This window comes from Barbus barbus, assembly GCF_936440315.1.
Source record: "Barbus barbus genome assembly, chromosome: 5".
NCBI classification, from domain to species: domain Eukaryota; kingdom Metazoa; phylum Chordata; class Actinopteri; order Cypriniformes; family Cyprinidae; genus Barbus; species Barbus barbus.
This window is the reverse complement of record NC_136733.1, coordinates 34319651-34343296: the sequence shown is the minus strand read 5'-3', so window position 1 is coordinate 34343296 and position 23646 is coordinate 34319651. Positions and strand designations below refer to the sequence as shown.

The following is a 23646-nucleotide window of genomic DNA, read 5'->3' as shown; positions in this document are numbered from 1 at the left end:
TGTCATCATTTATTCATATCATTCCAAACCTGTATGACTGACTTTCTGTGGAACACAAATAAGATATTTTGAAGAATGCTGGTAAGTTTTGGTTACCAACATTCTGTATTCCAGAGACGAGACAAAGTCATACAGGTTTGGAATGACATGAGCAAATGATGAGAAGATTTTCATCTTTAGGTGGACTATCTCTAACATTGTATAAAGTTTAAATAGGAATCTTTCTAATATTATAAAAATCGCATCACTTTTTTTTTTTTCTACGTATACAGATTTGAAATAAAACCTTTGTTGAAAATCAGTCTTTGTTCAGAGTATAAACAGATTAGGGTGCTACAGAACCAAGGGGAGCTCAGGGAATATACTTCCTCATTCAGACACATTTCATTTTTGTAGCCTCCTCTCCCTTTGGATATACACTGGCCCTCATGTTTACATATTCAGAGATGCAGCATATTCTGGACCTCATCTGCTGTAATTAAGTCAGTGTCTGCCTGTCATAGCACACTATCTGAGGGGAATTTAAAAATCAGCCTGTTAACATGTTCCTCTAACCAGTGCACTTAACTCCTTTCCCCCCAGTGGGAGTCATCCAGTGGCCTCGAAGAAAGGAAGAGAGAAGGAGAGCGAATTTAATAATCAAAGCAGCATCGACTGGTTTCCTTAGCATAAGACCACTGAAGCGGGACTAATAATGCCCACCACAAATGGTCTGGCCAGTCTGCTTTTTCTCGCTATGTTAATTAAACATACGTTGAATTAGCAGGTGCCATGCACTCCCGTGAGTTCACACACGGTCAGATGGCAAGAATGACTACATTGGTTGGGTAATGTATTTTTCCCATGAAGAATTTGGAGACATACTGTAGCAGCATTAATTAAAATAAAAGATACAAAATATGACCAAGAAAAGATAACCAAGTCAAATTTATAAGCAATTTATTAAGTAGCCTATCAGAAGTTTACAAGATGAAATGAAAATTAAAACAAAAAAAATTTACTCCACCCAAACAAAATGTTTTCATGCAATCTCAGAAGTTTATGGCTCTTTCTTTTGTGAAACACAAATGGTGATTTCTAGACAAACAACCCATCTCTGTGTATTCATATAATGTAAGTGGATGGGGCCATCAAAGTTGGTGCAAATAGATTAAATGAATACATACAACACCAGTGGATGAATCAGTGTCTTCTGAAGCAAAACCATATGTGTGTGTGTGAGAGAAAATACTAATACTAATATTTTAAACTTTTATATAAACATTAAACTATAAACTATTACTTCCAGCCAGTTGTCTTGCATCACCTCTTGCATGAGTTTCATAATGGGCGTATGTCTCGCATCACAACATGCTGAAGTTTACATCAAGAGTAAACTCATGAAACTGCGTTTGACAGTTATCTAAGTGGCTTATAGTGTAAAAAGTTGAAAATATTACTATTCTTCTCACATTTTTCATTTTATTTCAGAAGACACTGATTCATTCACAGGGGTTGTATTGTATTACGGTCATGTTAATTTTGTGTGGATTTTAAAACGTCAGCTTTGAGGGTGCCACTTGCATTATATGGACTCAGAGAGAAGGATTATTTTACTAAAAATCTCATTTTTTATTTACCAGAACAAAGAAAGTCCTACACCTGGGATAGTATGAGAGTGAGTAAATGATGAGAGAATTTTTTATTTTGGGTGGAGTATCCCAATAACAGTGTTTAGCCCTCAAATGTTTCTTAGTAAGACAGGACATTAGGTAGTCGGCCCACTAGCCTACTTTCCAGTGATTCAAACACAGCGTGTGGGTCCTGGTCAGCGTTGATGCACACTGCCTGTGTGTAGAAGGCCTGCAGGTCCGCTGCATGGTTCCAGTACTCCTTAAGCCTTTTAGCAGCTGTGCCTCTGAATGTCGCGGGTTAAATCGAAGCCGGGACTGCACTTCCGGACCAGGAGCAGGTTTATATATGCTGTGATACCTGCAGAGTTTAAACGCAACATTCAGAATGCAGATATGTGCTTACTGGAACCTAAAGGAATGGATTCTTTACACAAATTTACAATGCGCTAAGCAGATTCTCTCTCACCATTCTCCAGTCACAGGATCCACACCCCTAAGTGTTACCCTCTCGATAGCAATGTCATCAGTCATTTCCAGGAAGAAGACCCTAGAGGGGAGAGAAGCCGAAATCATGTGGAAGTCTGTTATGATACCTGTGATCCTCTCAAATTGACCTTAAGAAGTGTTTCTTAAGCACAAAATCAGCATATAAGAATGATTTCAGAAGATCATATGACACTAAAAGTTGGAGAAATGGCTGTTGAAAATTTAGCTTTGCCATCACAGCAATAATTACATTTTGAAATATAATAAAAGTTATTTAAAATTGTAATAATATTTCACAATATTACTGTATTTTTGGTCAAATAAGTGCTGCCTTGTGGAGCACAAGAGACTTCTTTAGAAAAACATGAAAAAATCTGACTCCAAATTTTGAACTGTGGTGTATATTTTGCGAAACCAGAATTGTAGCAGGAACTGTAACCATTAAATTCTTTACAGTTCCCAAATTCAATTGTAAAAATGCCTGCAAAAAATCACAACATGTCAAGCGAAAACCATATCAATCCATTATTCCATTATATGAAGACTTCATCTAGCATTCAGACAGGAATAATCATAATGCGCTGGTATTGGAGCTAAATAAATAATGAAGAAAATAATGGAAAACAGGGACACTCTCCTGAGCTACGAGAGGACTTCAACAGAGGAATGTTGAGGTCTCTACCCAGGGGTCATTATGCTTTGACATTGTCCAGACGCAAAGTGGGCCTAATGGTGTGGTCAGGTGGGGGGGTTTACATGTCATTCTCGTCCCAAATGATTTCATCCAGGCCTCCAGAGGATGGGAACCTCACAGCCTCTTCCACATTATTTAATTTTTAGCCACCTAAACATTTTACACAGACTGAGATTTTTGTGAAATGTAATTCTGGACCAATTCAGCTATATATAAAGACCAATAGGAATTTTACATCATGAGGCCTTTCCAACAAAAAGGGGTGAGAATAGTAAGGAAAATAGGAGAGATCTAAGTTGGTGCTTTTGATTAAATATTTAAATGTCTTTGTGTTCCTGGCTCTCAGTACCACTGTGAACCACTGGGCCCTCTGAAATGGACAAAGGAGACATGGTGCTTTAACTGGCTATTAGTCTGGACTGAAAATGCTAGATATTTGATGTGTTTAAGAGCCATGATAATGTGTGTGTATATGTGTGTCTGTGTGAGTAGGTTTAATTATTTCAGAAAAAGGCTTCTCTCAATTTTTAATGAATATTTGTCTTAAAAAAGAAATAATAACTACTCTGCAAAGCTATTAGAATTAATATTTATGCTTCCTCATGAAATATTTATAAATCTGGGGGAGCAAAAGGATGGTGCGTTGTGTCTGAGGCTGGAGGATGGGAGGTTGGGGGCTTCTCATTCTCCCACTTTTTATGTGGGGGGAGCTGTACAAGATGAATTGATTTACATTAGATGTTTCTTACATGACAGCTGGAGATCCTCTAACAAATGACTGACTAAAACAAGGCAGATAACAAGAGCCTGACAGTCCTCAGCTGCTACAAATGATCACAAACCATGCAAGCATATTCTGCCATCAGTATATATACGTGTGTGTGTGTGCATTTCTATTCTTCCACTGGTATACAGTATACATTAAGTAGATAGTAACCTATGACCCCTTTGTTCTTCAGTTTACTCGCTGAGCTGAAGTGATCCAAGAAAGCCTCGGTCCATCCGATCTCTCCGAGCATTGCCGTTCCCGTCAGCCTCCCTTTCTATCTCTCCAAATTAAGAAATTAATGAGGGAAAGATTCTTTACAGGTGGCCACGGCAATGTTTACCACTGATTAAATTGTAATGCTGCCCCTGCTGTATAATTGATAAGCCAATCAGAGGAAGTGTTGCTTGATTTGATGGGAAGCAGACATATGAAATACATTTAAGTAATAGAGAGCAAGAGCGCAGTGCAGGTGGAAAGAGAGAAAGAGAGCAAGGTAATTGGGCCAGACTCTAAGATTACATGGCTAATTGCTCTTCTTTATCTACCTGTCACAGGTAGCCATGCATATTTCAAAGCTCTCAAAGACTCTGATTGTTTGCAAGCGTGTCAAGGCTGTAAGAGGCTGATGACTAGCCAAACTGGAGAGTAGTTAAAGACTGGTAGGAGGGGTGGGAGTGAGATCAGCGAAACTGAAGTAGTAACAGTGACCTGCTGTACAGTCCGAGAATGATTGTGCAAGAGGGTTTTGGATATGAGTCTTAAGAGAAGCTCATTTATTTTGTGAAACCTTTCATTTAATATTCATTTAAAAGGGATAGTTCACTTGAAAATGGAAATTGTGTCATCACCCTTGTGTTGTTCCAAACTTCTATGACTTACTTTATTTGGTGGAATGCAAGAGATTTTTGAAGAATATCATGGTCATTGTTTTCCATATAATGAAATTGAATGAGAGCAGTCAAACTAATTCACGGAAACCTGTTCATGAACTAGGGTAGATGTTAAGATTTACAACCTGAATTACAGAAATGTTGGGACGTTTCTTAAATTTGAATAAAATGAAAACTAAAAGATTTTCAAATCACATGAGCCAATATTTTATTCACAATAGAACATAAAGAACATAACAAATGTTTAAACAGAGAAATTTTACACTTTTATCCACTAAATATGCTCATTTCAAATTTGATGTTGGCACGGGGGCAACAAAGGGCTGAAAAAGCAAGAAATTTTGAAACGATTCAACTGGGAGAACATCTACCAACTAATTAAGTTAATTGACATCAGGTCTGTAACATGATTAGCTATAAAAGGGATGTCTTAGAGAGGCAGAGTCTCTCAGAAGTAAAGATGGGCAGAGGCTCTCCGATCTGTGAAAGAGTGCGTAAAAAGATTGTGGAATACTTTAAAAACAACATTCCTCAATGTCAAATTAAAAAGGCTTTGCTAATCTCATCATCTACAGTGCATAACATCATCAAAAGATTCAGAGAAACTGGAGAAATATCTGTGCGTAAGGGACAAGGCCGAAGACATTTGTTGGATGCCTGTGGTCTTCGGGCCCTCAGACGACACTGTATCACTCATCGGCATGATTCTGTCATTGACATTACTAAATGGGCCCAGGAATACTTCCAGAAACCACCGTCTGTAAACACAATCCGCCGTGCCATCTGCAGATGCCAACTAAAGCTCTATCATGCAAAAAGGAAGCCATATGTGAACATGGTTCAGAACCACCGTCGTGTCCTGTGGGACAAAGGCTCATTTAAAATGGACTGTTTCAAAGTGGAAAAGTGTTCTATGGTCAGACGAGTCCAAATTTGACATTCTTGTTGGAAATCACGGATGCCGTGTCCTCCAGGCTAAAGAGGAGGGAGACCTTCCAGCGTGTTATCAGCATTCAGTTTAAAAGCCAGCATCTCTGATGGTATGGGGGTGCATAAGTGCATATGGTATGGGCAGCTTGCATGTTTTGGAAGGCACTATGAATGCTGAAAGGTATATAAAGGTTTTAGAGCAACATATGCTCTCCTCCAGATGACGTCTATTTCAGGGAAGGCCTTGTGTATTTCAGCAGGACAATCCAAAACCACATACTGCAGCTATTACAATAGCATGGTTTCATAGTAGAAGAGTCCGGGTGCTGAATTGGCCTGCCAGCAGTCCAGATCTTTCACCTATAGAGAACATTTGGTGCATCATTAAACAAAAAACTGTAAACCTATATCAGGCAAGAATGGGACCAAATTCCAACACCAAAACTCCAGAAACTCACAACCTCGATACCCAGACGTCTTCAAACTTTTATTTTTGTGCATAAAATTGTAAAATATATATCAGTTTAAACATTTATGTTATAATAAAATATTGGCTCATGTGAATTGAAATTCTTTTAGTTTTGATTTTATTCTAATAAAAAAAACGTCCCAACATTTCCGGAATTCGTGTTGTACAAAAGATGACAAATTTCTGTTCCTTCTGTTTCACAAATCTATCATTTCTGTTCCTTCTGTTTCACAAATCAGCTTCAGAGGTTTTGGAAAATAGACCACAAGCTGTAAGAACTTTCATAATACTTTCATACCTTTTTGTTATTTCACAATTATTATAAGGAAAAGAGCAGCCAGCATTTTCACCTAAAAAGTTCAGAGAATTTTTATTAAAATTAAAATATGTAAATAAAATATATAAAATTAAAATATGCTAAAACATCAAATAATAATCTAAATAATCTTGTTTTAATTCCCCACTCAACTTTTTAGTTTTTTAAAAGTTGCCTAATTTTAAAAGCGTAATTTCGAGGTATGTAAAGAACCTTTAAAAATCCTTTTCCAATAAATCACAAATGGCTGGAAAATTTAGACTTCCTTCTAAATTGAAAGCGTCACACATCCAGGGCCAACTGTGACTGATCAGCTTAGGAAAGAGGATCAGATGATTGCACCATCAGAAACCAGAGCAAAGGCATCTGATGAGGGAACTTCATTAGCGAGCATCCTTTTTCCTTTTCTTCCCCTTTCGTCTTTCATGGATCAGGTAACTTCCTTTACATGACAAAAGACGGAGCGCTAACTGGAACAGACAGCCACTACTTGAATCACCAGCCACTACAAAATATTCAGCAAGGCAAATAGGTCATTATTGTAAGTATATTTGAACAGCTCAAAGCCAAAGTATACGCTCAGAAAAAAGGTGCAAAAGCTGCCATGGGGACGTCCCTTATCAAAAGTTGCACCTTTGTACCTGAAGGGTCTATAATGGTACCTTAAGGATATTATAGTACCTACTGTATAGTGTACATTTTAGTACCTAAAAGGTACAAATGTGTACCTTTAGAAAAACTGCCACCCCAGTGACAGCTTTTGTACCTTTTGTCTGTAAATGTACAATTAATATGTGCCTACAAAAAAACAAGAATAAAAAAAATAAAAAAAAGAATGTTATTACTTTTTTTTTTTTTAAACAAAGCTCTTAAAATAAGACTAACCACTGGATTTTAATCCACTTTACCATATAATTAACTACACAAAGTTTGTCAATACAAGCTAAAGACTCTGGTGCCACATGAACAACATCATCTTGGCACTTATTGCAGGCAATGACTCTCTGTTAATGGAGCCCTTTCAGGAAATGGGTAAAGGGATCCCTCCAATCTAACCAGTATGCCAACACTGCTGCACTCTGTCCCCTCTCCCTTCTGCCAGTGACACCTATTAAATGCCCATGCTCTGGCACAGCTCCAAGAGGAGCTGACTTATTCATCCTCACTAAAGCCTGGTAACCAGAGAGCTGTTAATTAATAAAGCTGTCAGGTACAGCGCCGCCATCGGGCCATCATCGGCCCATCGGAAACATTATCTTCCCATTGTTTCAGAGCCAGGCTAACCGTGGGCCTTCGAATCAATTACACTAATGCTATGTAAATGAGGTCTCCTGCCATTAGCCCAAACAACATGGGCTGTTAATGGAGGAAATAAGGTCTTGCTACACAGAAGCTGTGAGGGAAGCGGACACCGTGGCTACTTGCTGATCTCTGGGATCCAATCTTAATTCCAGAGAGCACATAAAATGGGGGAATATGATGAAAAATCATAATGAGTAACAACAGAATACAAAACAGGCCCTATGGTGATAATGTAAATTTTTCCTAATGCTATTGCACAGATTTGTGCTCCAGCTCCTGTTTCTGTGTCAAAGGAGACAGAATTGGGACACGGTTATTTTCACTGATGACCTAACCTCAAAGTGAGCTCTCTGATGAGGGGACACACACAGAGGACAGGTTGTATAATCTAAGTGCCATCAGATCCTCCAGGGCAGCTGAGTTAAGGGTAATCTGAGAGGGCAATCTGAGCCGTGTGGTTACACTCACTATTTAGGATAACCGAGGAGACACGAAAATCACAAATAATAAGCTCAAAGACTCACATAGTGCAGTTCATTATCTCCTTTGCTGTTTTGTTTTTGTTTTTTAAACACCTACTCTGTTTACATCTGTTTGTCACTGTGAAGGTCCTAGAGCCTTTAAATGAATGGGAACACAGTGGTTAGATAATCCATAGTTTGAAATCGATACAGGACACAAAAATATTAAGCAACACAACTGTTTTCAACCGTTAAACTGAAGACTGGATTAATGGCTGTTGAAAAATCAGTTTTGACATAATAGGAATAAATGACATTTTAAAATGTATTAAAATAAAAAAAACAGTTATTTTAAATTGTAATAATATTTCACAATACTACTATTTTTTGCTGTATTTCTTTATCAAATGCAGCATAAGAGATTTGAAAAAACAAAGATATTTAATGTGTCACAAAAATTATATTTTTTCAAAATATCTTCTTTTGGAAAAACATGAGGGTTAGAAAATGATCACACAAATCACAGAACTGGGTAATCTATCCTGTTATGCCAAAAATGCTAGTTAATCAGATTATGGTGGTGGCAGTGAAGATGTTTTTTGTTTTTTTTTCTAGTTTCAGAGGGAGAAGGGAATGAGAAACCAACTGAGAACCATTGTTACAAATCACTGTGATAACAGTTTACATCCCTGTATAGTCATATGCCTTCCACAGTTATGAAGTTATACATGACTTTAGTGACTGATATACCTGTTTGGGATGAAATTAGACTCTTGAAGTTCTTCTGCCTGCTCCACGTCTCTCTGGCACTGTTTGGATTAAACCACAAATACAGCGAAAATATGGTTATCATCTATTTATACCTTCTTCCTAATTACATGACAGAAGTGCAACAATACAAAGAATAGAAGAAATCAAATAAAGGCAAACAAAAACCTCAAAAATGTTGACGCAAGAGGTTCAGACTCCTGAGCATCAACTTGTTGTGTCCTTTGAATGACACTCGTCCTATATACAGTAAACATGATGTTCAGAGGGGGTTTACCCCATGAGATGCACACACAAGCACACCTGCTTAGCATTTGTTTGAAATACTGTATACGTTCCTCCCTGTAGGACGTCAGATCACAATGTTATAGATCTAACGGACGTGAGAAAGACCTTTCATTTGTTTACTTCTTCCAGGTACTGGAAGAAGACTTTATAGAAAGAAAAAAAAGTATGAAGTATGAAAGATGCAGATATACAATGCAGTTTTAAGGCTTTAAAGTATTAAATAAACAGTTCATTGAAGCTGATTCGAAAACACATGGGCACAAGCGGACAGAAACCTAAATTAACGTTTCACTTAAACTGAGGTGCAGGGCATCTAGAAAGCTGTAGTGCCCATTAAGAGGATTAAATTAAGGAGATGGTCTGAGGAAAACTGAACCATCATCATCTCCATGCTAAGCATCAGTGATCTCATCATCAAGCGGTATTGTCAAGGACGTGCCTTTTGTTTGTATCCGTATCAAATCAAGGCGGTTTTTTCAGATGTGAGATGATAAATAATTAGCAGACACGGTGTCATTTAAATTCATGTATGTACATTTTGTCTTTTGAAGATATTTCACGGGTCCCTCTCAGACTACAAAAGCAGTCAACGGCTGGCTGACAGACAACATAAGCGAATTGTTTAAGGGGATGATGGCACCTCTTAAAACCAACGGAAATCACACTAGAGGAGGGTGGCGCTCGTAATGCTGCGGGAAAATTAACGAGAGCGGTGGAGGACAAACAAATAATGAGGGTGAAGAGAAAATAGAACAGCATTCTTTAAGGAATGCAAGCTGGCACCCAGGGGGGTCCCCGCAGCTGGTGAAAAATTAAAGTCGACGGTTTCAAACTGTCCAATTTCCACATCAAACGTGCACAGCCTCTTGCCTATCTCTGCAGCCCTGCTTCAAACATCAGGCAGCCTGGAGAGGCTTCCTCTTCCTTCTTTCTTTCCTCTCCTTCTTCACTTCTGCTAAGACTATTTTTTGGTTTGCTTAATAATCCGGCTTCTCAACTCCCAGAAGAACTGTACTGGTTACACTAGCCACCATCTCTCCATTGCCTAATTATACCCCTGTGAGGCCATTAATCAACTTGTAAATTATTTAGGCAAGCTCTCTGCCTCAAATCCTCACTGTCACGGGAAAAGGGGGAGAGAGGCAAAGGAGAGAGAGAGAGAGAGAGAGAGAGAGAGAGAGAGAGAAGGCACAAAAATCCCCCTCTCCCAGGATACCGCAGCCCTGTTCAACAAGGCACCATACGAGCTAACAAAACATTTACATAGCATTTCTTATGCACACATTGCTGCTTCAATAAACACGCAACATGAATTTATGAACATACAGTCCCCTCCATAAGTATTGGAACAGTAAAGACAAAATTGCTCAGTTGGCTGTGGAGTCAAGACATTTGCAAATATGATTAAAACAGGAATGAGACAAAACTACAGAATGTCACATTTTATTATTAGCCGTTTCAACACATACATGTTTTACCAAATAAAAATAACAGCACTTTTAGAGTTCATCCCACTCATTGATGTGAGCATAAATATTGGGACAGTTGAACATAAGGCAGATATAAAAGATTAAAAGCTATTATTTAGTTGCAGATCCCTTGCGCACAATCACAGCAGTGAGTCAGTGACCCATAGACATCACCAGACTCTTGGTCTCATCCTTTGAACTACTTTTCCCAGCCTTTAATGCAGCCAATTCCAATTGTTGCTTGTTTTGGGAAGTTTCTGCCTTTACTCTCCTCTCCAGCTGGTGAAATTAATGTTCAATCGGATTTAAATCTGGAGAGTGACTTGGGCAATCTAAGACTTTTCATTTCTTTGTCCTTATAAATTCCTTGACTGAACTGGCAGGGTGTTTCGGGTCATTGTCCTGATGCAATATGAAGCACTTCCCAATAAAACCGGTTGGCATTTTATTGGTATTGGTAGGCAAAATGGTTTTGTACCCTTCAAAATTCATTCTGCTACTGTCATCATACATTAAGTCATCAGTAAAGTTGAGAGGGCCTGTTCCAGAGGCAGCCATGCATGCCCATGCCACGACACCACCTCCACCATGCTTTACAGATGAGGCTGTATGCTTGGGATCATTGCAGTTCCCTTTTTTTCTCCACATTTTTGCTTCCCCATCACTTAGATAAAGGTTCATCTTTGTCTCATCGGTCAATAAACACAGTTCCAAAACTCTTCTGGCTCACCTTTGTGCTTTTTTGCAAATTCTAATCTTGCCTTTCTATTTTTGGTGCTGGTCAGAGGTTTGCATCTTGCTGTGTAGCATCTGTAATTCTGTGTCAAAGTCTCCTGAGGACAGTAGATTGTCAGAGCATCACCCCAGCTTTCTGGAAGTTGTTGGTGATTTTACAGACACATCTTTTAGGATTAATTTTCACAGCTTTTATGATTTGTCTGTCATCAACTACTGTTATTTTCTCAGCCGATCAGGTCGTTGTTGGTTGCTGGTGTCGCTGGTGGTTTCCAAACTCTTGATTTCTCCATGCCCTTTGTTTTTGCTAGAGCTCTAACTGACTTCCTCTTTTCTTTCAGCATGCAAATTGTTTGCTTTTCTCTCAAAGTCAGCTCCCTCATCTTCATCCTGGTTTGTGTGTGTCATCATCGAATGCAAGATTCAGAATGCAGAAGTAATGGATATAACTGATACAACACATTCCCTGCTTTTAATATCTGAAGAATTAATGCAACAGGACACAGCTGATCACTTAGAAAGACCTGTGAGGCAACTGTTCCAATACTTATGCTCACATCAGATAGGGGGATGAAACTCTAAAAGTGCTGAACTTCTTAGCTGGTAAAACATCTATGTGTTGAATCACCCAATAATAAAATGTGACATTCTGTAGTTTTGTCTCATATTCATCTTTTAATCATATTTGTAAATGTCTTGACTCCACAGCCAACAGAGTCTTTACTGTTCCAATACTTTTGGAGGGCACTGTATGTTGCACGTGACAGATACTGCTAACGCTGAAAAGATACTTAACATGCTCTGACAGATCAGACAATCATATTGGGTGTTCATGTGTACTCATCAGAGATCATAAATAAACTAAAATAAAAGTTGAGTCCACTTTCAAGAATTCTGCATGAGCCGTAATAGATTTTATTCCTACAGTATTCCATATAGTAAAATAAATATGATTTGGTAGCACTAATAACTTTCATTAATAGATCACAAACATTGCATCATACTTAACAGAGAGTTCATGTACAAATCTGAATATTTCACAACTGTGTATCAAAGTTTCATGATGTGAAATTTTTCGTTGTAATAATGTTATCCAAAAACTTAAAAAAGTACAATATAATATGATAATACTATAATATATAATAATTATACATCAGTTTTAAAATGTTTCCTGTAGAAATCTGCTTTGAAAAAATCTGCATTGCATAAACCACTATGTAAATGAATGTGATATATTATATCATATTATGTTAATGAAAGTTATCACACAATATTAAAACAATAAAAGTTATCAAAGAGTGTTAAAAACAAGCTTTTAGTTGAGGTCAAGATTTTTATTGTATGCATGATGTAACTGGTAAAATGATGCCTGGCTGACAAGTGGGAGTTCCGGTTCAATACTCAAGCCTATTTAAACGAATAGTTCACCAAAACAATTAATCATTTAATCACCTTTATGTCATTCCAAACTTACATGAGTTTATATACTGTATATACTTACTATTTATGCTATGAAACACAAAAGAGAAAATATTTTTACATTGTTTTTTTCTTGCAATAAAGTCTAATGTTGTTTCGACCCCACTGGCTTTCTAAATGTCTCCTTTTGTGTTATATAGAAGAAAGAAGTTCAGGTTTGGACATGAGCATAGGGTGAGTAAATGAAAGAATGATCATTTTTGGTTGAACTACTGATTTACAGCTAAGAATGTGAATTGTAAAACAATGAGATGACATGTAGCTCTTTTAAGCGATGCAAGTTTGAATCTGGCTTGCGTTGTTCCTCCTCTTCTCCCCATTTTTTGTATTCCCTTTACTATTATCAATGAAAGCGTCAAAAAGGCGAAAAGTAAAAAAATACATGCTTACATTCTGTGATTTGCATCCCATGAGAATCTTTATTAAATTAATGAAAACTTGCTCAAGGCGAGAGGCCCGGGCCGGAGCTGTAATAAAGGCAGTGATTGGCAGTCCCAGTGGCTGAACGCATTCTCTGAGGGGCGGGACTATAGATATATATTTACTTATTGTTTCTGAGGAATTTAGAACAGAAAGGTGTTGGGCAGACACAGAGGGTGTGAGATGGGAAGGGAATAACAATGATGAGGATGAATGAAAGGTCACAGATAGTCAAGACATCTAGACCATTATGGTCTGTTCAAAATATAAAAGTACTGGCTGTCTACAGTAAAAACCTAAGAGGCCAGCAAGCACTGTGATTTTGATTAAAAGTAATAAAACAGTCTGCAGAATTATATACTGCAAATTACATGATAATCATTTAGAATGCAGTTACCATAAACTAATGTCATATATGTGAATATAGCACAACATATTCACCCACCAGACTATTCCGGCTGTAAGGGGCCCAATTATCTGGTCAAAAGCAGGAAACAGAACTCTGCAGCTTACAGACTGGGGTTTTACTTGTTCTGTATGATTGACCCATTTGGCAGTAGGTATAGAGGAGGTGAGGAGGCATACCTTGCTGTTCTGACTCCAGGTAGGGTTTAATGAGCTCCCCCATATGGCTCTCATCAGCTGACACAGCCTTCAGAAGCTCACCACAACAAACTACAGCGACAGAGTTATAAGAAAGAAAAAAAGAAAGTTTAAAATAAACACCATAGAACTATGGATGCTGTACAATGGTTTACTCATTGGTTATTTTTTTACTGTTTCTCATGTTGTTCTAAACCCTTATACTGTTACTTTGCATGATTTGTGTTTTTTTGTTGCTTTGAAGCTTGACAGAACCTGATCACAATAAACAGTCGCTGTATGGCAAGAGCTACATAATGATTCTTTAAAAATGTTTACTTTTGTGCTCCACATTAAAAAAAAACAGCATAGTTGTTTGAAACTACATAAGGGGGAGTAATTAATGAGAGAATTTTACATTTTAGCTAAACTAAGATAAGAAAGTACAGATGGAAAAGTGACAGCAGAAGTTGAGGAGGTGTCAGTGAGTCTCAGTCACCCCAGTCACCAGTCACCACTTACCCACAATCTCAGTCACCTGTGTTCTAATCACCTGCCGAACTCCAATCAAGCCACCTACAAAACCACACTCCACGCGCTCACTGGTCGTCTGGTCTACCGTTCACTACAGGAACCAAACCCGACCCAATCTACTAACCTTTGTGCTCTTATACCCAGATCTTCCTACGTGTCTCCACCGCTCCTGTAATTTTTTCTCTAACCCTGTGGTGATTGTTTAGTACCGTATCATACTTTAATACAAAACAACACAATGCAGGCACAGATAGATTCTATTGATTGTTTAATGGAGAAAGATAATAGAGCACACTTGTGAGGCTGGTGACAGCCCATTCGCTCAGATCATAAACAGAGATTGCCACTAAACTGAATATAAAGCCACTTGATTAATTAATCATTAGAGTCTTCCTTTCATGTCCATGGGGGCATTTGCTTGTAGTGTGACATCCACGTCGAAGCCATCTGTTTGCAGTTGGGTTTCACTCACAACAATGCTGTTTGTCTGGAACCTGCGCTGAGCCGCCATTCTAATATGCGATGATTAACAACAGCCTAATCATAACTAATGAGTCTCTCTCATCCAGCCCTTTATGCTGCTAATTGTTATACAACAACATGATAAATGCTTAATATGCAAAACATGTTAATGCGCTAAAAGGCTAAGTCAGGGGGAAACTAGCGACATTACAATCAAACCGCATGCTGAATTAGCACTAATCAAGATTTAAGATGACAGCCTTATTGCTGTTTGCTCCTCAGTATGGGTTTATGAATGTTTTATGGCAGAGTTTATCTCAAATATTTATTTAATGTCCTCCATTTAGACGTATAAAGAAAATCAGGTGCAGTTAAATCAAGATTAAGGCATAATGGCACACTGTCCTAAATCTACAATTTACAAACCAAGCCCACAGCGCAAAACCATTAGGCTGGAGGGCCGCTTCCTTGATAGGTACTCGATGGAGCATTTTGGATTTAATACTAATGTGCCATGAGACTAAATGAGCCTTTATTTCCCCCCAGATAAGCCTAACTTCTATGAGAAAGAGAGAAAGCAAGAGAAACCATGTAGCTTGAGCTGGCAAAATATTGTGAGTGATAGACAGACATTGATTTATGACAAATCTCTCTAAAAGTGCAGCCCTTATATGAAAGCTTGGCTATGAATTCCACGCATACTCATTTGTATGATAAATATGCATCTTTATTATTAAAAAACTGTGGTATGAATTTCACAAAATGCTGCTAACCTGCCTAATACTACAGTCAAAGTGATGTATGCAAAGAATGGTTTAAATATTCACCGCCTGGCTCTACTTCACAACTAAAGGAAGGGAAGTGACAAAATAATTTTGTCAAGTTGAGCGATATAATATTTAGACAGGTTGTATTCAGATGGTTTTAATGTAATTGCCGAGGACCGCTCATCCCTGCCCAGATTCTCATGGGATAGTCTGTGCCTGCAGAGCTGCCTGGGGCAACCTCCTCGACTGGCAGAGTGCCTGACAAGCAGGTCAATCACTGCATCTGAATGCAGCCGCTGTGATACTGACCTCCGACCAATGGGGCGGTAGATCTCGGTTCATCACAGTAGGTGATATTAGTAGAAATGTTTATAAAGCTCTAAATGGAACTCCGTGACCTACCTAAACCTAATCTGGAGACATTTTTAGAGATACAGTCTATGTTTTGAATTCAAATGACTTGATTGAATTAGCAACCAATGGAAAATTCCACCTTATATAAATTTCTTACCTCAAAGTCAGTGATGACTGGTAGCTTGACAAGAAGATCTGTAAACACTAATTTAAAGCGATAGCCAAAATGCTGCCAAAAATGAAAATTTGGTCACTGGTACCAGACTGTGTGAAGCTGGTGACGTTTACTTTGTGAGAAGACGTCTACATGGGGCTGGTCTGCATTGATGGTCTTCAGGCAGATGTGGTATGTGCGCTTCAGAGCATGAGCTTCTGTGTGGAACTTCTGCAGCTTTTTGGCTATAAGATCAGCTGGCATCAGTGTACTGGGTGTTTCTAAACGCTGTGCAACCTCTTCACTTTCAGGCCACATGAAGGTAACGTGATATACATCTGCAACATAGAAAGGAAACATGTGGGTAAGGTCATGTTTTATACACCAGGGTATATGTGCTGAGGTTTAAGTCTTGTGTGTAAAATACTAAAAAAATGTATCGTAGCATTTATTTTGACAGTGACTCTCCTAAAAAAGGTTCATAAACAGAGATCATTAACAAACAAAAGGGAAAATTGCAATTACGTGCATTCGCACCATCACAAATCTGCAGGGAGCTCTGGCTTTTGTTCATTACAGCTGGGCTTTCTGAAACCCTGAGGACACACAGGGTCCGTTTGGGATTTGGCAAACAGGTTGAGTGCTGTCAAGGTCCACAGATAATGAAATGCATTCTAACAAGGGTGCGTGTTGGCTGCCTGTCTCGCAGTCCCACTCTCTGAACTAAGAAAAGTGTAATGATCATACATAACCTCCTGTGATAGGGTCTATCCTCTTGCCCGAGCTCCTTTCAATCAGGACGACATCAGGAGCTTCCAGCATCACTGTGAGGAAGGAGTTATAAGAATGCACTAGAGTTTGACAAATCCTCAGGGGAGTGATAGTGAATCCGAGAGGGATATTTGGCCAGTCTCATTATCGAGTCCTGATTCAAACCTCTTGTTTTTCAGATGGGAACAACAAAGTGTTTGGACAACATGCCACTAACCAACATGATCTGGGGTGATGCCTGCTTCTAGTAGACATAGTGCCTCTTCTTGCGTCTTGGGAATGGTTTCCAAAACCCAGCCCTGGAAACACAATGCATGTTATGCACATACTTCTCTCGAGAAGGAACAAACAATTTGCTTTAAACAATAACACAACTCTCTGGTGACAGAGTCCAACTCCGCTGGTGACACAGACAATGCTGACGCCTTCTGCTATTAACACTTTGCATTTTGTCTTAAATAAACACACACGCATGATTTTTCTGTTTACATTTCTATAAATGCACTTGCTTTTCCCCATGGTCAGCTACTGTGCTTAAATTGTTGTTTAAAATTGTTTTCATATAAGCAAAACAATATCCTGCCTGGAAAAATACTTTAAAAAACAGTAATAGGCTTTGAATGAATAATTTTATATGAATAATTCATATAAATTGCTGCCCTGTACCAGTCTAAATAATGAATGTATAAATTGTTGTATGAATAAGGAGTAAAACTGGCCCATATGGGGTCTCATGCAGGGAGGCAAATGGAGGGTTAAATCCATAAAAACCTTGAAAATGTGCCTAATTCTCCAGCTCCTTTTCACACTTCTCACTTAACAATAAAAATAACATAAGAAGAAAGGAAACCGTATGCATATCATTCATTAGCTCCAAATCCATAAAAAAAAAAAATCCTCCTCTCTAATAGTCTCCTAAATCCCAAGGCTTGCTGTGCAATGGTGCTGTAAAATAAAGAACAGTCAAAAGCCATCTCCCAAAAGTGCTTGTTAGGGGCCAACTTATTACTGCAGTGAATAATCTTAAAATAAATAAATATATGCAACAAACATTTATAGATCTAAGTATTATCAGAGGAGCTGTGGGTTTTTGTTGCCGAGTTTCGAGTGTCTGTTTGATATCAGCCTTTGTTTTTTCAGGCTTTGATCTTTAACAGCAAACCTATCCTTTGCTTCACCTGATCTCAGCGCGCAAGTTTCCTCCCACTTACTTTCCCATTAAGCATTTGATTGCCTCTGTGGCTGGGAAGCCCATGAGCAGGGCCTGACTCACAGATTGCTTGAAAGGCCTCTAGCCTACACAGTCTAACTGCCATGAATATAGGAAAAATACAGGGTGGATGTTGAGCAAACCACAACCTCTTGAATTACAAATGTCAGTACACTCTTAAAAATAAAGGTTCTTTATATTGGCATCTTTTGTTCTATGAAGAACCTTAAACCTCAGCATTTCTAGAAGAACATGGTGAAATAATATTACAGAACACACAGACATCAGCTGAGGATTTTATACAAATATGCAACTGTAGGCATTCAGAGGTTTGACAAGGAGACCGACAGGTAGAGTCCAAAGTTGCTTCAGTAAAACTTCTGTACACACATACTCGGTCTCTCTGCACACATTAACTCCCACAACACACATACATCCGAACACAGAGCCCCACTGCGACTTGTTTCATTCCGTTTCATCCCCACATCAAAAGAGGCCGTGGTGCTGTAGCAGTGGGCTCAGACAGAGACCCCAGGACTGGAACATCTGCAGTGAGGCCAGCTATCACAGGAGGGACATGCATGGAGCAGATGTCACCAGCCAGCCCAACAGCAGGCAAGGCAGGGGAGCAGAAGCGGAGCCCTGACATGTCACTCACAGACCCCGACACACAGCTCCCCCACACAGTAGACCAACAATATGGCAGCATGAGTGGCTGCAAAACACTCCACTTGACTTTTACAATTAGATCTCAATTAGTTGTTCACTTAGCTGTTAACCACTGTGGTTTATTTATATTTTGCGCTTGTTTTTTAATAAAAACTAAAATTAAATTAAATGTCAAAAAACGCAACAGAACCCAGGTCTCATGATTTTTTTAAAAATATTGAAATTCTTTTAATTTGATATGGCTTCTCAAATGCAGTGCAAAGTGGAAAACACTGAGACATTTACATTTACATTTACATTTATTCATTTAGCTGACGCTTTTATCCAAAGCGACTTACAATTGCTATAGATGTCAGAGGTCGCACGCCTCTGGAGCAACTAGGGGTTAAGTGTCTTGCTCAGGGACACATTGGTGTCTCACAGTGGATTCGAACCCGGGTCTCTCACACCAAAGGCATGCGTCTTATCCACTGCACCATCACCACCCCTACACATCAGTTATAGCTTCAGTAAAATCAGCTTTGCCATCACAGCAATAAATTGCATATTAAAATATACACATTAAAATAGAAAACAGCCATTTAAAATTGTTATAATATTTCTCAATATTATGTTTGTATATGTTTTGATTAAATAAACGCAGCCTTAGTAAGCATAAGACATTTAAAAAAATATATATTTTTTAAATCTTACCGACCCCAAACTTTACAAATTGCCTGAATTATTTTATTGCTGTTCAACTAAATCCGATTATCTGCATTGCGTGTTCTCAAAAAGTTTCAATATCTTTTCATTTGCAAACTTTCCTTTAGATTCCTCCTTTCTCCCTCAAAATAGAATTACAGGCGCTATGCAAATTCAAACAGCATAACTTTATTTGGAGGCCTCATTAGGGATCCAGATGACTGTGACATGCGCCCCATGATCTTTCTTTCTTTCCTTCCTTCCTTCTTTCTTTCTAATTTACTTTAGGGTCCATCTTTTTTTCCAGGACTGAAAGGCACTCATTAAATTTACATTTTACTTTAAATCACTATTCATTACCTGTGCTCCCTCTCTTCAATTTCCACAAGTCTAAAGTTTTACAAACAGCAGCCTCATGAGAGAACGAGAGAGCGAGGGAGAAAGAATTAAGACAGCTTGAGAAGCAGTGACAGGCAGAGATGAACTAGATGACCTAGATTAGGCATGATTAACATTCATTGTTGCTTAATTTGGAAAAACAGGTAGACAAGCACACACACACGTAGGCATCTGTGGCAGAGCAATTAAGCTTAGCTGTCTAGGCTCCAGTGGTGATGTGACATGTCAATCATTCCATTCTCTGGCCCATTTAAGTGTGTGCGAAGCAAGATAGCATGAGATGAAGGCTCCTCATGGTGAGCCAGAGATGCTTTGTCAGGTGTCTAAATCAACAGAGGAAAAACTCTACCTCAATCCTCTGCTCATATGCAGATCAGTCGGGAAGAAAAATAATTAAATAACCTGATAAATACTATCAGACAGTTTGCCTGAAGGGATAAACATCCATTACTAGATTCAAAGCAGTCGCTAATCACAAACTACTGAGATTAAAAGGTGAAAGTTAAAGGATGCCAAGCGAAAAAACTTTCACGATGGGATTCTTGGCTGAGTAAAGCCATTTGCGGAGTTTAGTGAGGAATAAAAGGAGATGCTGTTTGGAGTTGGACGATTTACATATTCCTCCATGCGGCCGCACAGAAGAAACTGACACTTCAGAGAAAGACACGATCAGGGAGACCGTGATTGATTGTGTGATTTGATGGAGAAATGAAAGGAGGAATCAAAAGGGTGCGAGATCTGAGAGTGTACGTGAACGGACACCTCAGCGGTGAGGCTCTTAAGTGGCATTAGTACTGAGATCACATGTAACTGGCAGCCGGTGAGGGGCCCGCTGGTGATGAAAGGTTTCCTCAGAGAACTCTCACCAGCAGTCTTGCATTCCCCGAGACCCATCCCAGCAGTCCTCAAGGGAGGCGGAGAAACACACGTCTAATTATTTATCATAGAAGGTTGAGTGTAAATAAAGAAAAAAATACGACAAATTATTTGGGCATCATGCTTGTAAAAATATACGCAGTTCAAAACGCGGAGGTTACGTGCAAGTTCACGATGAAAATGTTTCTCTCACTTTCGTTTTTTTTTTTTTTTTCATATTTTAGACAATTTGAGTCAAACGCTCAGTGTTAATTTTTCTAAATTAATTACAAAAGAGTAAATAAATGAAGAAAAAATTAAAAACTCAAGTCCTTACCCGTCGAACACAGGCTTGTTTTGACAGGCGTTGCTAAATCAACTGTCTCCAGTGGACTTTGGGGATCTTCTATCAGACCAACATTAACAAAAAAGGGAGTAAATCTTTTATTCAAATTCAATTCAATTCAAGAATTTTTTTTACTAATTTGTCTAAATCAGATTCTATATATTAATCTAATATTACATTTACATTTAGACATTTGGCAGATGCTTTTATCCAAAGCGATTTACAAATGAGGACAATATTAATTAATATTCATATTATTATATTATTAATATTAATCTAATGTTAGACCACCATCAACAAATCAGTAAAGTCAGAGAGTAAATACTAAAATCTTTTAAATTTAATAATTAATAACACTTGTCAGAGTCAAACAAAAATATAAACCAAATGATTTGTGTGCTTCTAACACTACCTTATATACCTACCTGAGATATATCTGGTCTATAGTAAATGACTTTCGGCGTCCACCAAAACAATACAATTATTATTAAACAAATACATTAAAATATGCTGTTGAATCTCTAATTATTTATGACATTCTCTGCTGCTTTGATCTCACTCTCCTTTGTGAATTTTGTGAAAATGATAATAATTGGGATCGTTCTATTTTAAACTCAAGGCCACGGCGAGTTTAAGTGAGAGGATAATTAGAATAATTAAACCATTGGGAGGCACTTTTCCTAAGCACATCTCTCTCTTTTCTTCCAATTCTATTCAACTCCGCTGATTTATCGACTAACTAGCCTGCATTGCATTTGCATGATCAGACTTCAGATAAAATCAGTTCTATGTCTTTACAATACCACAGAGACAGCAATTACTGGCATCTAGAGAGTGTAGCAAATGCTGACAACATTACCTTTCCTACTTATACATCTAAAATGAATATCATGATCAAGGCATTCCAGACTAATTTTCCTTGAAGATACTTTGCCATTAAGCAGTTACATTTTGTACACACAGGCTTACAAACAGATCCCCTCTTCTAGGTCTCCTAAAAAGTCAAATTTAGTCATAACAATCTATGGTAAACCTTATAGAAGTATATGTGTTTTCAAGAGAAATGACAAAGACTGAGAAAGAGAGACCCCACCTGTTTTTTGTCTTGGTACTGCTGTGCAGCTCTGCTTAATTCACTGTCATCCTTTAAGATATCGCTAAAAGTTATGTGAATAGCCTGTGTGCGCTCACACAACTTTTTAGCCTGCAACAAGGCAAAAGAGGACAATCTGCATCACCGTATAAAATGACAGAAATGAAAATACTCAGTATTGGGATCTCTGAGGCCTGACGCTATGGCGAATATCAGATTGAAATGTCAGTCTGATTGACATGACCGGTGTATTTATAAATACATTTCAAAACTTCAGAAAATTTGCACAAAAGAAACAAATATAATGTATGCAGAGTTATTTACAGGGAGAACAGCACTGGCAATGCTGGATGACGCTTTAAAAAAAAACATACATGAGAAAAATATACATTAGAACAGTTCAATAGTAACAACGTTTAAAATGCAGAAATGAATTGAACTACTACTCAAATGATGCACTTACTATGGTTCTTTTCCCAGACGCTGGAGGACCTAACAATATGATTCTTGGCACTGGAACAAATATATTTGTTGAAATGATTTACTGAAGCAAGGCAACATAACAGTTAATTAAATCTAGTAATGTATTTCTAGTTGATATCAAAAGCTGGCAGTTAGTATCATTCTATAATGATGTTAAACTGTTAAAATGTTAAACGAGTTGGAAATTTACAGCTCCTTTAACTTTACGTTCCGCTTTTTATTCGATATTATGTACGACTGCGCCATCTTGTGGTAAATATTGTATTATTATAAGAATGTATTGCCTTTATACTACCTAATTTAAATAATAAACACAAATAGTAATGATTTAGCAACAGTGCAAACCAACACTGTCCCTTGAATGGGGTCCCCTGGTTTATCCACCATCAAATTTCTCACTAGTGTCTGCAAATGTACCATTTATTTGATTAATATTGCCATCATAAACTTCATAAACATTGTCTAGTTAAATGTCTATACCTGGAACAGGTGAAATATGTCAGGTTTCTCTGCATAAATGTCGCATCCATCACTGAAGAACACCACACGACACCGAGAGCTCACCAAAGACTTGGAAATTTGGAAATAACTGTAAAAATAAAAAAGTGAACTCAAGAGAAAACTTCAAAGTAATCAAACATAAAATAGTCTTTTATGAGACTAAACGTGTAGAAAGCGGGAGAAGGTTTCTGAGGCAAGGATGAGACGCGGGCTTTTTTGTCAGTAATGTTAACGTTAAACCAACGAAGTTTTCGGATTGACCTTTCAAGCAGAACAAATTACGGATATTATGGTACATAGGGGGAATTTGATGAATGTAACAGGAACCGCTTAGCTACTTGATTAAAAAAGAGAATTACAATTAAGAAACATATTTAATGTTACCTTGGCTTGAACCGTAGTTGTTGCTAGTTAGCTGTGCGCATGCGTTTGTTACTGTTCGTTGCCATTGGTAACTTGGACAGCCAATCACCACCAACAGAGGGAGCACTAGTATCTTACTCTTGTTACATAGCAACGCAAATTCACTTAACGTACACAGAAACAGTAGCGACTGTAGAAATTTGATATGCCGTTATAATACCTACTGATACAGGTAAGTTCTAATACATGTCATGAATACTATTTCTTTTACATTGTTAAAATTGCTCATCTTCTTTATAGTAAAATTCGACACTGCACAAGTTCTTATTC

General features: G+C 38.1%; 1 pseudogene across 1 annotated transcript; it reads right to left on the bottom strand.

Annotated features, from left to right (window-relative positions):
• Positions 1-1731: 1731 nt before the first annotated feature.
• Positions 1732-23569, bottom strand: LOC306869509 (adenylate kinase 8-like; annotated as a pseudogene). The gene is made up of 13 exons: positions 23541-23569; positions 22933-22984; positions 22804-22857; positions 22433-22513; positions 21970-22080; positions 20868-20936; positions 16931-17012; positions 16695-16766; positions 16077-16280; positions 13618-13764; positions 8681-8733; positions 2080-2160; positions 1732-1971 (listed from the first exon to the last, which is right to left on the bottom strand). The product of its transcript is annotated as an adenylate kinase 8-like (transcript).
• Between the last annotated feature and the right edge of the window lie 77 nt (positions 23570-23646).